The following is a 16,412-nucleotide window of genomic DNA, read 5'->3' on the forward strand; positions in this document are numbered from 1 at the left end:
GTAGATGATTTAATGGAGCTTTTTTAATATCCTCTCCACCCACGTCCAGAGAAGCTACTGTCAATTTTGACCAAGAACTGTAAGGCAAACAAAAGCTTTATTTGGGGGTCTTTTAGGAATTGAAATTCTGGAGACACAAATTTGGGTAAAACCCCAATTGTATTCTGAGGGGAAAAGAAAGGTACAGAGTTAACAAAGACATAAAACGGGGGCTATATAAGGGGGTTACACAAGTTGCTTTGAAAGGGCTGTGATTGGTGCTGGCAGGTAGACGAAAACTATACTATACAAGAGTGACTGTTCCTGTCTATTGCTAGGTGAAAATTCTTTTTTTTAGTAGAGAGTCCAGTGGTGCAGAGCCAGTTCCAGGAACTGAATTAGGATACAGCCATTGTGTTTTTGCTAAGTGCACAAGTTCAGTTTCACCTGGAGGGGGTGTGTTAGCGCAGCTTCCTGGAGGCCTCCCGGCTCTATTTTAGATTGCTTTGTTAACAGTATCAACTCCATTTTCGCGTTTTGCTTTTACACTACCGTCTTGGCCAAGGCACCCTAAATCTTTAGAATAGAACTTGGAGTGCTCTTTCTATTTCATCTTCAAAGAAACCCAAGGAATCTTTGAGCATATTGGTGATCAAAACAAAGGAATTTCCAAGCCTCGAAACAGATCCCAACTCTGGTTTCCTGACTAACTTATTCACATTGTCTTCCCAGGTCATCCTTTCCTGGCTGCAGAGAATAGATTGAATCAAGTGGATCCCATCACACCCACTGGCAATGCAATGCCAAAGGAAGAGAGACAGGGTTCAGAGCACTACGCTTCTCCTCCAAAGAAACAGCCACCCAAGGTCACGAAGAGACTTTACAGTGACTTAAAAGTTACAAGAATAACTTGACAGTGAGAAACACGACTTCAAGGTCAGCAGCAACAGTGATACATCATGATGTGATAAAAATGGCACTTAACGGTCTTCCTCCCCCAATCTCTTAACCCTGGCCCAATCATGTGAAAAACATGAGACAAATCCCCAGAGAGAGACAGTCTACAAAATACCTGACCAGTACTTCTCAGAACTGTCATCAAAAACAAAGTCTGAGGAACGGACGGCCCTGCGAGTCGGGTAACATGTCGAGTTTCTCCAGGGCACCCCAGCAATGGGCCACTTTTGCTCGAGTTTGGTATCTCTTAGATGGGAAAATGCAGCCCCCTGGCAAACTTGCTGCTGTGGCATCAATTAAACTTCAAGGATTGCATAAACCTGTGTATCATCAATTGAGTGACTGTGGTGACCATGTTGTCATAATCAACACAAGGCACATAGCATTTTCTGGAAACAAATGGGAACAAAAAGTATACTCTTCACATACTGGCTACCCAGGTGGATTCACACAAGTAATAGCTGCACAACTTCACCAAAAGGATCCAGTGGCAATTGTAAAACTAGCTATTTATGGCATGCTCCCAAAAAACCTTCACAGGAGGACCATGTGCAGAGGCTGCATCTTTTCCCAGATGAGGATATACCAGAGGATATTTATAAGAATTTAGTGGAAGAGCTTCCACAACCACAAAAAATACCCAGACGTCTAGATGAGTACACACAAGAAGAAATAGAGGCTTTCCCAAGAGTGTGGACTCCACCTGAAGATTACCGTCTGTAGAGAAATGAAAATTGCAGAAAATCACAACGAGGTGATCGAAACTTCTTCCTGATGAGTTTCTCCTGACCGGCAGGGCCAAGTGAAGCACTGCTGCATTGGGTGGAAGCTGTTATGGGCGCTAAAAGGTGGAGGAGAAAGGTCAGGAAGGGATCTTCCTTCTACAGGAAATTGCAATAGAATATATTCTTTTATAGAACTGCTGTCATGTAAATTGGATTTGAATGTTATCAGTGGGGATAAGAATAAAGCTGGCTAACTTGGCTTAAAAAAAAGAAAAAAAAAACAAAAAAAAAAAAACAAAGTCTGAGAAACTGTCTCAGCTAAAAGGAGCCACAGGAGACATGACAACGAAATATAATGTGATGTCCTGGATGGGATCCTGGAACAGAAATAGGATACTAGGTAACAGCTAAGGCTATCTGAACCAAGTCTGGACTTTGCTTAATAGTGATGTATCATCCTAGCCAGTTTTCTCAGTGGTGAGAGCATAGGCCCTCACACTGAAGGGTCTCAAGTTCAATTCCGGTAAGGGCACATGCGTTGATTTCAGGCTCCATCCCCGGCCCCTGACAGGGTGCGCAGGATGCAACCAATTGATGTGTCTCTGTCATCTTGATGTTTCTCTCTGTCTCTCTCCCTTCCTTCCACTCTCTCTAAAAATCAATGAGGAAAAGAATATTCTTGGGTGCGGATTAGGAGGAAAAAAATTACAATGATGTATCAATATTGGTTTATTAATGTGTCATACTAAAGTAAGATAATAAGAGAAACTGAGTACACGGTATACGAGAACTGCCTATACTATCTTCAGTATTTTTCTTTAAATCTAAAATTATTCTTACTATATTACATATATTTTTTAAAATAAATTGACCATTTTTAATTTCTGAAAAATATGACATTAATGTAAAATATTTGTTAAAATGTTTGCATTCAAAAAGAAGCTTCAGAATAGAATAAAATATAGGAAAAGCTGCAGAGAAATTGATTTCCCTTGAGAGTAAGAAAATAAAATCTAATATCTATTCAGTGACACAAGGGATCAAAGGAAGAACATGCCAAGGGAGGGGTAATTATTCCAATCAGTCTCCTGCCGCAGAAACCATAAATATACAGATGAAACTATGCCATAACTTTCTCTTTGAAAAAGGGGAAGTGATCAACAGCTTACTTCTAGTTTCACTGCCCAGCTGAGATGACACTCTTTCCAAAAAGGGGAAAAATGAGCTGCCAATGAGAAATCATGCAGATGACTAAGAACGAACTTGCAAATCAACTTTGAATGTTAGTGGATATGTGGAGCGTTTATGTCATTTCACCTCCAGAAGGTGGCGCTGTAGTCTAAATTATGGATGCAAGACAAGTTGGCAAACAGGGTCCAGAATGACAGAGTTCAAAATGTGGTCTATATCAAGGAGGGTTTCAAAAGCATTTTATTTTATTTTATTTTATTTTATTTTATTTTATTTTGTTTTAAATATATTTTATTGATATTTCACAGAGAGGAAGAGAGAGGGATAGAGAGTTAGAAACATCGATGAGAGAGAAACATCCATCAGCTGCCTCCTGCACACTCCCTACTGGGTATGTGCCCGCAACCAAGGTACATGACCTTGATTGGAATCGAACCTGGGACCCTTGAGTCCACAGGGCGATGCTCTATTCACTGAGCCAAACCAGTTAGGGCTCAAAAGCATTTTAAATATGTTTTTATTGATTTCAGAGAGGAAGTGTTGTAGTAATATATAGAAATGTTTAAAAATGCTTTAAAAATGTCTAAAAATGTTTAAAAGGTTTTAAAATGTTTGAGTTAACTTTCCTGAAACCTAAAGTGTGATTTTTTAAAAATAAATCTTTATTGTTCAGATTATTACAATTCTTCCTTTTTTTCCCCCAAAAACCTCCCCTCCACCCGGTTCCCACCCTCTGCACTTACACCCTCCCCCCCCACTGTCCTCATCCATAGGCGATTTTTGTCCAGTCTCTTCTGGCACCCCCACACCCCTTTCCCCTGAGAATTGTCAGTCCACTCCCTTTCTATGCCCCTGATTCTATTATATTCACCAGATTATTCTGTTCCTCAGGTTTTTAATTCACTTAATTTTTAGATTCACTTGTTGATAGATATGTATTTGTTGTTCATAATTTTTCTCTTTACTTTTTTCTTCTTCCTCTTCTTAAAGAATACCTTTCAGCATTTCATATAATACTGGTTTGATAGTGATGAACTCCTTTAGCTTTTTCTTATCTGTGAAGCTCTTTATCTGACCTTCAATTCTGAATGATAGCTTTGCTGGGTAGAGTAATCATGGTTGTAGGTTCTTGCTATTCATCACTTTGAATATTTCTTGCCACTCCCTTCTGGCCTGCATAGTTTCTGTTGAGAAATCTGCTGACAATCGTATGGGTGCTCCCTTGTAGGTAACTAACTGTTTTTCTCTTGCTGCTTTTAATATTCTCTCTTTGTCTTTTGCTCTTGGCAAATTAATTATGATGTGTCTTGGTGTGGTCCTCTTTGGATTCCTTTTGTTTGGGGTTCTCTGTGCTTCCTGGACTTGTAAGTCTATTTCTTTCACCAGGTGGGGGAAGTTTTCTGTCATTATTTCTTCAAATAGGTTTTTAGTATCTTGCTCTCTCTCTTCTTCTGGCACCCCCATAATTTGAATGTTGGTACGCTTGAAGTTGTCCCAGAGGATCCTTACACTATCTTCATATTTTTGGATTCTTTTTGCTTTTTGCTTTTCCAGTTGGGTGTTTTTTACTTCTTTGTATTTCAAATCTTTGATTTGATTCTTGCGATCCTCTAGTCTGCTGTTGGATCTCTGTATATTATTTTTTATTTCAGTCAGTGTATGCTTAATTTCTAGTTGGTCCTTTTTCATATCGTCAAGGGTCTCACTAAATTTATCGGCCTTTTCTAGAAAATTCTTGAAAAACCTTATAACCATGGTTTTGAACTCTATATCCAGTCATTTGCTTTCCTCCATTTCTTACATTTGTGACCTGTTTCTTTGTCTCCGCATTTTGGCTGCTTCCCTGAGTTGATAGAGTGGCTTTGTGTGCTAGGTGTCCTATAGGGCCCAGTGGCTCAGCCTCCCCAATTACCTGAGGTGGACACACTTGGTGCACCACTTTGTGGACTGTGTGCACAGTCTTGTTGTAGTTAAGCCTTGATTGTTGTTGGTATCACTGGGGGGAATTGACCTCCAGGCCAATTGGCTGTGAGGATCAGCTGTGTCTATGCTGGGAGAACTTCTGTGCTAGAGACACCCTTATGAGACAAGACTTGCAAAAACCTCTGTACTCAGCTTGGATGGGGCAGAGTCTCAGGGCAGAGCAGACAGCAATGGCTTCCCGCCAGCCCTGCCTTAAGAGGCCCCTGGGTCTCAGTGTCCCGCGGTAATCGCTACAAGCACCTCTGAGAGGAAGCCGCCCTCGAGTTTTGCCCGCTGCCAGACAGTCCAGTTTCTCCCCGAATGAGTCTGGGTCCCCAGAGTCTCGCCCGGAACTGGAGTTCAGAGCTGTCGGGAGCTTTTGTCTCTCTCACGATTGAGAAAGCCAGCCGCATACTCAGTTGCCAGCCCTCTCTGCGTGCGCGCCTCGGTACCTCTGCCTTCTGCAGCTCCTCTGAGTCTCAGTGTGCTTTTCTCTTTCCTTCTAGTTGTAGAATTTCCACTCAGCCAGTCTTCCTGTGGTTCTGGATGTCTATTTTCTTTTAGTTGTAGTTTTGAAAATGTTGTGCGAGGCAGCAGTTTGCTTGTTTACCTATGCCACCATCTTGGTTTCTCCTTTAAAGTGTGATATTAAGGACACATTCCCCACTGCCCTGAACTATGTGTACCCCATAGATAAGGATTGAACTTCAATTACTGACTCAGAGTGACTTGCTAAGATAACCATTTGTGTGAATGATGTACTCTCCCTAGATAACCACATGTAGCCCCTTGCCCTGTTTGAGATTAATATGTGTGCATTGATGTAATTCATTGATAGCCACCTGAACTGCTGCGGGTATGAAACAGGCTTTAAAAAAAATAGGTCCTAGCCAGCCAACAGTGATTGCCTGTCAAGACCACCAGAAAGGCATGTCCTTTTGCCAGTCTGGCAAGTGATGCCACTCCATGCTCCTCTCTCTCTGTCAGACAACAGAAGAATGGCTGGTACCTTCCGATCGAGACGTGACCAAGTTCTCGGGTGAGGAACGCTGGCCCCTGCATCCAGACTGTACCAGCCCAGCTGCCGGACCCCAGAGGACAGCACCACCGGGATCCCATCAAGCCTGTACCCACAGCATCAGGAACTTTTGTGAGTAATAAAGTGCTGTGTGATTTGCAACTGGATATGTTTCATGTGGTGTAATTCCTCTGGCAGTTAGTTGAATCATTTTGCATACGCTTAAAATTGAAATTAAAGCTTCTGGTCTTTTCCGTCCTAGGCCTGCCCTTGGTCCTGTTTGTGTAGAGTAGCCTCTTCACTAGCAACTACTTCAATGTCCCAACACCTGCACGGTTAAAGTTTATCAAAAGAGACGCCTTAGATAAACACCTCAGATCCTTTCCCAGGATCTACTTGGGACAGGAAGGGAGAGGGAGAGAGAGAGAGAGAGAGAGAGAGAAAATTCAATAATGAGAGAATCATTGATCGCTGCCTCCTGCACACCCCACACTGAGGATCAAGCCCCATAACCTGGCATATACCCTGACTAGGAATTGAACCTGAAGCATGGTAGCAATCATCTCGGGTAGAAATAATCAACTGCTGTTTAATTTTTAACCCTGCTATCCTGGCTTCTGTAATTATTTGCTTGCTAAAATAATAGAGAATTTATTTTGATCTCCTGAACTTATATAAATCACCCCATTCGATTGTATACGCCATTGATTGTGGTTTTACTGGTCTTTCAAAAACACATTTCTCTGCACCTGGAGATCAGGACAGCACAATTGCTTTAATTGCTTCAGTGACTCCGGAAAATGTTTTTTCCGTTGACTCAGTGGCTCCAAGTCCTAAAACTATAATTAATCTTTGTAGATAACTAACTTCCTCAAATTAGCTTCTATAACAAACTGCTTTTGCAAACCAGTTCCCCATTCCAAACCTAGAGATATAATCGATACCTTTGTGATTTTTTGCCTATATAAGCCTGATGTTACTGTCATTTGGGGCTGCGAGATTTAGAGTGCTATGATGCCCCCTAGTAGCTGCCGGCTTTTGAAATAAATGTGGCTCCTTAATTCAACTTCTTGAGGTGTCCTTGTATGATTCTTGGGGTACACTACAACAAACCTTGACCTCCAGGTTCATAGGTCGATGCTCAACCACTGAGCCAAACTGTTTGGGCTCAAAAACATTTTAAATCTTTTAGTTCTTTTGATCAGTTTATCCTACTGTCCCAAGTAGATCCTAGGAAAGGATCTGGGGTGTTTATCTAAGGCGACCCTTGTGATAGACTTTAACCATGCAGGTGTTGGGACATTCAAGTAGTTGCTAGCAAAGAGGCTACTCTATGCAAGCAGGACCAAGGGCAGGCCTAGGACCGAAAAGACCAGAAACTTTAATTTCAGTTTTAAGCGTACGCAAAATAATTCAATTAACTGCCTAAAGAATTACACCACCTGAAACATATGCAGTTGTAAATCACACAGCACTTTATTACTCACAAAAGTTCCTGATGCTGTGGGTAAAGGCTTAAACGGGATCCCAGTGGTGCTGTCCTCTGGGGTCCGGCAACTGGGTTGCTCCAGGCCGGATGCAGGGGGCTGGCGTTCCTCACCAGAGAGCTCAGTCACATCTCGATCAGAAGGTACTAGCCATTCTTCTGTTGTCTGGCCAAGAGAGGAGCATGGCATCGCTTGCCAGACTGGCAAAAGAATGTGCCTTTGTGGTGGTCTCGACAGGCGAGCACTGTTGGCTAGTCAGGACCCATTTTTAAAGCCTGTTTCATACCCGCAGCAGTTCAGGTGGCTATCAATGAATTACGTTAATGCACACATGTTAATCTCAAACAGGGCAAGGGGCTACATGTGGTTATCTAGGGAGAGTACATCACTCACACATATGGTTATCTTAGCAAGTAACTTCTAAGTCAGTAATTGAAGTTCAAATCCTTATCTATGGGGTAAACACACTTCAGGGCAGTGCGGAATGTGTCTTTAATATCACACTTTAAGTTTCCAGAAAGTTAACTCAAACCTTTTAAAACCTTTTTAACATTTTTATTTTTTTTATTATTATTTTTTTAAATATATTTTATTGATTTTTTTACAGAGAGGAAGGGAGAGAGATAGAGAGTTAGAAACATCGACGAGAGAGAAACATCCATCAGCTGCCTCCTGCACACTCCCCACTGGGGATGTGCCCGCAACCAAGGTACATGCCCTTGACTGGAATCGAACCTGGGATCCTTGAGTCCGCAGGCTGACGCTCTATCCACTGAGCCAAACCGGTTAGGGCCTTTTTAACATTTTTAGACATTTTTTAAACTTTTTTAAACATTTCTATATTTTACTACAACACCCACCCATTATAAACTTCCATGGCTTCAGGAAGTTTATCCAGGTAAAAAAAGAAAATTTCAGTGAATCATAAAAATGATTATGTATCATCTTGTTCTTTTTTTTTTTCTTTAAATACTTTTTTAAAAATATATATTTTATTGATTTTTTACAGAGAGGAAGGGAGAGGGATAGAGAGCCAGAAACATCAATGAGAGAGAAACATCGATCAGCTGCCTCCTGCACACCCCCTCCTGGGGATGTGCCTGCAACCAAGGTACATGCCCTTGACCAGAATCGAACCTGGGACCCTTCAGTCCGCAGGCCAACGCTCTATCCACTGAGCCAAACCGGTTAGGGCTACTTTTTTATTTTTTAAATTTTTTTTTTAATTTAATAAATCTTTATTGTTCAGATTATTACAATTGTTTCTCCTTTTCCCCCCCATAGCTCCCCTCCACTTGGTTCCCACCCCACCCTTTGCCCTTACCTCCCCCAACACTGTCCTCATCCATAGGTGTACGATTTTTGTCCAGTCTCTTCCTGCACCCTCCATACCCCTTCCCCCCTGAGAATTATCAGTCCACTCCCTTTCTATGCCCCTGATTCTATATATTCACCAGTTTATTCTGTTCCTCAGATTTTTAATTCACTTGATTTTTAGGTTCACTTGTTGATAGATATGTATTTGTTGTTCATAATTTTTCTCTTTACTTTTTTCTTCTTCCTCTTCTTAAAGAATACCTTTCAGCATTTCATATAATACTGGTTTGATAGTGATGAACTCCTTTAGCTTTTTCTTATCTGTGAAGCTCTTTATCTGACCTTCAATTCTGAAAAATAGCTTTGCTGGGTAGAGTAGTCTTGGTTGTAGGTTCTTGCTATTCATCACATTGAAAATTTCTTGCCACTCCCATCTGGCCTGCATAGTTTCTGTTGAGAAATCAGCTGACAATCGTATGGGTGCTCCCTTGTAGGTAATTAACTGTTTTTCTTTTGCTGCTTTTAATATTCTCTCTTTGTCTTTTGCTCTTGGCATTTTAATTATGATGTGTCTTGGTGTGGTCCTCTTTGGATTCCTTTTGTTTGGGGTTCTGTGCACTTCCTGGACTTGTAAGTCTATTTCTTTCACCAGGTCGGGGAAGTTTTCTATCATTATTTCTTCCAATAGGTTTTCAGTATCTTGCTCTCTCTCTTCTTCTGGCACCCCCATAATTCTGATGTTGGTATGCTTGAAGTTGTCCCAGAGGCTTCTTACACTATCTTCAACTTTTTGGATTCTTTTTTCTTTTTTTTTGCTTTTCCGGTTGAGTGTTTTTTGCTTCTTTGTATTTCAAATCTTTGACTTGATTCTTGTGTTCCTCTAGTCTGCTGTTGGGTCTCTGTATAATATTTTTTATTTCAGTCAGTGTATGTTTAATTTCTAGTTGGTCCTTTTTCATATCTTCAAGGGTCTCGTTATATTTATTGGCCTTTTCTAGGATATTCTTGAAGAGCCTTATAATTGTGGTTTTGAATTCTATATCCAGTCGTTTGTTTTCCTCCATTTCTTTCGTTTGTGATCTGATTCTTTGACCCCGCATTTTCACTAATTCCCTGAGTTGGTAAGGTAGATATTTGTGCTAGGTTTCCAATATGGCCCAGTGGTTCAGCCTCCCCAGTTAACCTGAGGTGGACACTCTTGGTGCACCCCTTTGTGGACTGTGTGTACAGCCTTGTTGTAGTTAAGTCTTTGTTGTTGGTATCACTGGGAGGAATTGACCTCCAGGCCAGTTGGCTGTGAGGATCAGCTGTGTTTACACTGGGAGATTTTCAGTGTTGGAGACAGCCTTATAGGATTATCCTTGCCAGATTGCAAAAGCCTCTGTGCTCAGCTTGGAAGGGGTGGAGTCTCAGGGTGGAGCAGACAGTCTTGGCTTCCTGTCAACCCTGCCCTTGCACGAGTCTCCAGACCTCTGCCTTCTGCAGTTCCCGAGTTTCCACCGTACAGTCCAGATTTCCCCCGTAAGAGCGTGGGTCCCCAGGGGCTCGCCCGGAACTGAGGTTCAGTGCAGTTGGAACTGGGGTTCAGTGCCGTCAGGAGCTTCCAACTCCCTTCCGCTAGGGAAAGCCTATGGCAACCTCCACAGTCAGTCTTTGTGCACACTTGCACCTCCAGACCCCTGCCGCCCTGGCTCCCCTGAGTCTCCGAGTCTCCGTGTGCCTTTCTCTCTACCTGACAGTCCAAATTCCCCCTGTATGAGCCTGGGTCCACCGGGTTTCACCCAGAAGTGAGGTTCCATGCAGTCGGAACTGGGGTTTAGTGCAGTCAGGGGCTTCTTTCCCCCTCCCACCAGAGAAAGTCAGCCAGGCACTCCGCCGCCCTTCCTCTCTGCATGTGCATGTCTCTGTATCTCAGCTCTTTGCTGCTCCTTCTTCGTGAGCTTTCCTCTTTGCTTCTAGTTGTAGAATTTCCACTCAGCCAGCTTTCCTGTGGTTCTGGATGGTGTCCGTTCTATCTTTTAGTTGTAGTTTTGAAATTGTTGTGCGGGGCAGCAGTTTAGGTGCTTACTTATGCCGCCATCTTGGTTTCTGCTCCTCATCTTGTTCTTAATATGGCATTTTTCTTCCCAGAAATCTGAAGGCTTACTATTAACTTGGTGTGTAGTCTGTATGTTGAAGGAGGTGACATTCACTGTTTGGTAAATTTATTACACAGACACGAGTTTTCTCCAAAATATTCAGATGTAAAAATTCATCTTTTACCCTAGCTGGTTTTGCTCAGTGGATAGAGTGTTGGCCTGCGGACTGAAGGGTCCCAGGTTCAATTCCAGTCAAGGGCACATGCCTACCGGGAACGTGCAGGAGGCAGCTAGTCAATGATACTTTCTTACCATTGATGTTTCTATCTCTCTCTCCCTCTCCCTTTCTCTCTCAAATCAATAAAAATGTTTTTTTTAAAAATTCATCTTTCATGCTTTATTCTAAAACAGATCAATCTGACTTATATCAGTCATATATTTCTCATTTCTAGACTCCATATATAAAACCCTAGGAAAGAATTCTGATAGGTTGAATGTTTATGTTCCCCCAAATTCACATGTTGAAATCCTAACCCAAATGGGATGGTATTAGCAGGTGGGACTTTTGGGTGGTGATTAAGTCATGAGGATGAAGCCCTCACGCATGGGATTAGTGCCCTTATAAAAGAGGCCCTGGAAAGCTCTCTTCCTCTTCTGCCAAGTGAGGACAGGGCCTACTATGAATGTGTAATCAGACAACAAATCTGCCAGCACCTTGATAGTAAACTTCCCACCTCCAGAACTATGAGAAATAAATGTTTTTTAAGTCACCCTGTCAAATGGTATTCTGTTCTAGAAACCTAAATGGACTAAGACATATGTTTGATTCATATGCTCATCTTTGCTCATCATAGTGACCATAGGAATGGTCCCATGAGGAGCCAGAATGGTTCATATTCCCATGCCTAGGAGTAGCCAGCAATGTGAGATAATGTGATTGGCCATTGCTTACCTTCTCTGAGGTCAAGGAATTTGAACAAAATTTACATTCTGTTAGCTGGGAAAAGAGAGAGAGAAATAGATATTTTTAGGCAATAAACAGTGTCTGCAATGCTACATGTATCTGTTAGCTATTGCTGCATAACAAACTACCACAAAACTCAATGACTTAGCCCTAGCCAGTTTGGCTCAGTGGATAGAGTGTTGGCCTGTGGACCAGAGGGTCTGGTTTCCTTTCTGGTCAAAGGCATGTGCCTGGGTTGTGGGCTTGATCCCCAGTAGGGGGCATGCAGGAGGAAGCCAGTCAGTGATTCTCTCTCATCATTGATGTTTCTATCTCTCTCTCCCTCTCCCTTCCTCTCTGAAATCAGTAAAAATAAAAAACATTTAAAAACCCTCAATGACTTAAAACAATATACATTTACAGTTTATATAGGTCAGCTGTATTGTTCTGCTGGTCTCACACATACATTTGTGTTAGGTATGAGTTAAGTAGGTGGCTCTGCTGATCTAAGCTAAGCTCTCACATGATGGGAGGTAGGTTGGTTCATTTCCCAATATGATCTCTCATTCTCCAGAAGTCTAACTTGGACTGTTCATATGTCAGAGGAAGGGTCCCAAGAGAAAGCAAAAGCCGAAAGGCCCTCTGGAGGCTTAGGTCCAAAACTGGCATACCCTCAATTCTGCTGCATTCCATTGACCCAAACAAGTCATTTCCCAACTAAAGGGCTGGGAAGATGAACTTTAGCTTTTGATGGAAGGAGCTGCAAAGTTACACTGTAAAGTGGTTTTCAGATGAAGAGATAAAGAATTATGGTTATTTTTGCAATCAAATCCACCACATGTTTTTAGTATAGAGTGAACTTTGAGGATGTTTGTAAGGCTAGGTCATATTTTTAAGTGTAGATAGATCACAAGTGAGATGGAATAATCTACCATGCAAAAGGGAATTTCATTATTCTCATAATCATGCATTCCCACATTTTATGCAACTATATCATTAGGACCACTGCATTTTGGTGAGGGTTTTATTGCATTTACACACACCACACACACATATCCTATATAATAAAAGGCTAATATGCAAATCGACCAAACGGCGGAATGACCGGTTGCTATGATGTGCACTGACCACCAGGGGGTAGACGCTCAAAGCAAGAGCTGCCCCCTGGTGGTCAGTGTGTTCCCATAGGGAAAGCACCGCTCAGCCAGAAGCCAGGCTTATGGCTGGAGAATGCAGCGGCCGTGGCGGGAGCCTCTCCTGCCTCTGTGGCAGCACTAAGGACACCTTGGGGGATGTCTGCCTGCTGACTTAGGCCCACTCCTCAGACTGCAAGTGGGCGCAGGCTGGACTGAGGGACCCCCCCCCCCAACCCCCCAGAGCACAAATATCGTGTACCGGGCCTCTAGTACAGTATATAAAAGTTGGCTATTAATTCTCCAAGGACCTCCAGTAAAACCTGTTGATCAAGCAAACCTAAGTTTATTGGATTCACTGCTGTAAGGGTCTTGTGGTATTTCAAAATGGGAAAATCAGTGTCAGGGAGGAAAAACTTTTCCTCTACACTTTTATGTTCTTTATGTAGGGGCCTGTGGATGAAACTAGCAAAAGACAGATTAACAGGAAAAAAGTCTTAATTTCTATTAATATTTACATGCATGGGGTTCACAAAAAAAGATAAAAACTCAAAGGAGCACTTAGAGTCAGGGGCTTATATATCCTTTTAACAAAGGAAAGAGGGTTTGGGCTTCAAGGGATTATAAATTATGGGGGAATTACTAGGACATATCTGAAGAGAATTAATGGGAAAAGAATTATTTTAGTAAGGTCTGTTTTTGCTAATTCATTTTGGTGTCAACTCACCATCTATAATGATAATAGTCATTTTTCTCTTAGGGAGGTGGGGATGGTTGGGAGATGGGGGGTGCGGGAATGGCACCTTTCTCGAAGAGAAACTTACGTTCTGCTTTCAAGACAGATAAGCAAAGGATGAGAGAACTCTTTCTGCATTTGTTGATTCTTAATTGACTTCAATACAAAATTATCCTTAAGCCCAAGTGGCTTGTTTTGGAGTGGCACATTCTGAACCTCTTTATTGCAAAGAGTATTTGTAAAATTTTAGGGCTTGGGCTGGGTAGTTTCAATGTAGATTTGCAAGGTAGGGAACCATCTAGGATTGGACATAGTTTATGGCCTAATAGCTCTGGGCCCAGGGATTCTAAAGTCTTGAAGCAAATCTTGATGAGCAACCTCTTTTCTCAAGTTCATAGTCTTATCTTCCAAGAGCAAGTAGTTCCTGGAATCAGTAGCTAAATGTTTTATGCCTGGTCTCTGTATTGTTTAATATAATCGATTTCTGGTCCCAGTATGGTTTAATTCATGGACAAGAAATTATATCAGTTTTTGTTCTCATATATATTAAACATATCTTATTTAGCCCATATTTTTCTCCAACTCTGGTTGTCTCTGGGTGAAATATTCTATGACCTTACTTCTTAAAAGCAAGAGATGGTTTTAAACTGTAAACAAAGTGGGTTTAAATCCAAGCAAAATAATCACCATAATACTGAAAAAGCTAGCTCAATTCTAAGTAGGGAGTTAGTTGAAAGACCCGATTTCACTATTTTTGCAAGCAGGACACAGACTCCCACACAACCTCTTTTAAAAAATCACTTTAACTTCAGAGCAGCCAGTTTTCTCAACCAAGATTCAGTACTTTTTACAGTAACACTGTAAAAAGCTCTGATAATGACAGATTCCAAAGAAAATGAGGCAAGACATAAAACTTAGAATACTACTCATTTGAACATATGGCTAGACACTTTATTTAAAGGAAAGGACAAAGAATTTGGAAGGGTTATAATTAGAGAGAGATTTAATGCACTGCTCACAAGAACAAGTAGTTTTCCTAGTCCCTGAATGTTTAGGATAATGGCCTACGACATTTTGAAAAATGGCTGTATTGTACCAAGTCAATAAACACGAAAAGGCACACTCTGTGAGCAGAAAATTGTGTAAAGTGACATTTTTGTTGCCTATTGACAGGGTAGGATAATAGCCTGTGAGTGTTTTCTTTGTTGCTCTGATGATCATCTCCCTCTGTGGGATGGACAACTGCACCATAATATGGTGAGTTCAGCCAATGCTGTAACAAGCTAAGGTAGGTGGAAATCCTGATTATATCAACATGCTGATATAATCAGGAAGGCCTTCTATTTCTACCCTACTCCATTCTTTTTTTTTTTTTTTTTTTCCAGAGAGAAAGGAAGAGAGAGATAGAAACACCAATGATGAGAGAGAATCATTGATTGGCGGCCTCCTGCATGCCCCACACTGAGGATTGAGCCTATAACCCAGGCATGTGCCCTGACCAGGAATTGAACTGTGACCTCCTAGTTCATAGGTCAATGCTCAACCACTGAGACATGCCGGACAGGCTCCATTCCATTCTTCATGCAGCAAAAAGCACCATCTTCAACAAGCTAAGTCATTATCTACGTAAGTGACACCCCTTTTACAGAGCCCATCAATGCTGTCTCCCTATATTAGCCTAACTCCATAACCTGGCCCATGGCTCTCTTGTCAATTTACCTTGTGCCAGTTTCCCCAAAACCAGTTTCTTCTTATTGGAATGTTTTGTCTACTTCTGCATAGCTGTTCCATCTGCTTGGAATGCTCTCCTCCAATAAACTTGCATGGCTGACTTCTACTCCTCTATCAAGTAGCAGGAAACCTCACCTCTACAGAAAGGCCTTCCCTGCCATTCTGGACACCATAAATCTTCCTCAGCCCTTGCACCTTTCAAATCTCAGCTACATCATAATTACCCTAAATTGTAAGTATAGATGCTCACTAATTTATTGTCCTTCTTTCCCAATAGAACATGACTCCCATGAGAATGGGAACCCTGTCAGTCTTGTTCACTGAAATATCCCCAGTGCCTGTCACTTCTAAACTCAATAGATATTTGTTGAATAAAATGAATGATAAAAGTCTAGCCAGGAAAGAAGTAAATAGAGAAAGGATGGAGGAAGGAGAGCAAAAAGATTGTATGATCACATCATCTGAATACCCAGATCCAGCTGTGTCTGAATACAGTGCCTCTAGCGTTGCCAATCATGTGAGTCCAGGATTCTTTATTTATTGCTTAAGCCAGTCTGGCTTGTATTTCTGTCCTTTGCCATTAAAAATCACTTTAGCCTGACCTATGAACCAGGAGGTCATGGTTTGATTCCTGGTCAGGGCACATGCCTGGGTTGCAGGCTCAATCCCCAGTAGGGGGAGTGCAGGAGGCATCCCATCAATGATTCTCTCTCATCACTGATGTTTCTATCTCTCTCTCCCTTTCCCTTTCTCTCTGAAATCAATAAAAATATTTTATTTTAAAAATCACTTTATTTTCTTGTAGTGGTAGTGGTGCATCTTCTTCAATTTTAATATCTTTCTCTAGACTTTGGTTTTGATATAGCCATTATTGAATTCCTATGTGCAGGAGAGTTTTTTGTCTGGTTAGAGGGTCTTTCTACAGAGATTCTCCAGAAATGGTTATTGACAATGGTCATACCATAGATTTTTGTCAATTTTTAAATACACCTGTAGTCAAAAACAGGTGTGGGGTGGAGGAGATGTAATTTGGGGAGGGGAGAGAAATCTGTGACTCTGTCAGCCATGAAAACTCAAAACGAAATACAGGATTATTATAAAGTCCTTGGCTTTCCCTGTGACCCCAGACTTCAATGACTTATTAGAAGGGGTCCC

The 16,412-nt window shown here is 41.7% G+C and overlaps 1 pseudogene across 1 annotated transcript; it reads left to right on the forward strand.

Annotated features, from left to right (window-relative positions):
- Window positions 1-1,103: 1,103 nt before the first annotated feature.
- LOC308253921 (large ribosomal subunit protein uL13m-like) lies at window positions 1,104-1,725 on the forward strand (annotated as a pseudogene). The gene has a single exon. The product of its transcript is annotated as a large ribosomal subunit protein uL13m-like (transcript).
- Window positions 1,726-16,412: the final 14,687 nt, after the last annotated feature.

The sequence above is a fragment of the Plecotus auritus genome, assembly GCF_963455305.1.
Source record: "Plecotus auritus genome assembly, chromosome: 7".
NCBI lineage: Eukaryota > Metazoa > Chordata > Mammalia > Chiroptera > Vespertilionidae > Plecotus > Plecotus auritus.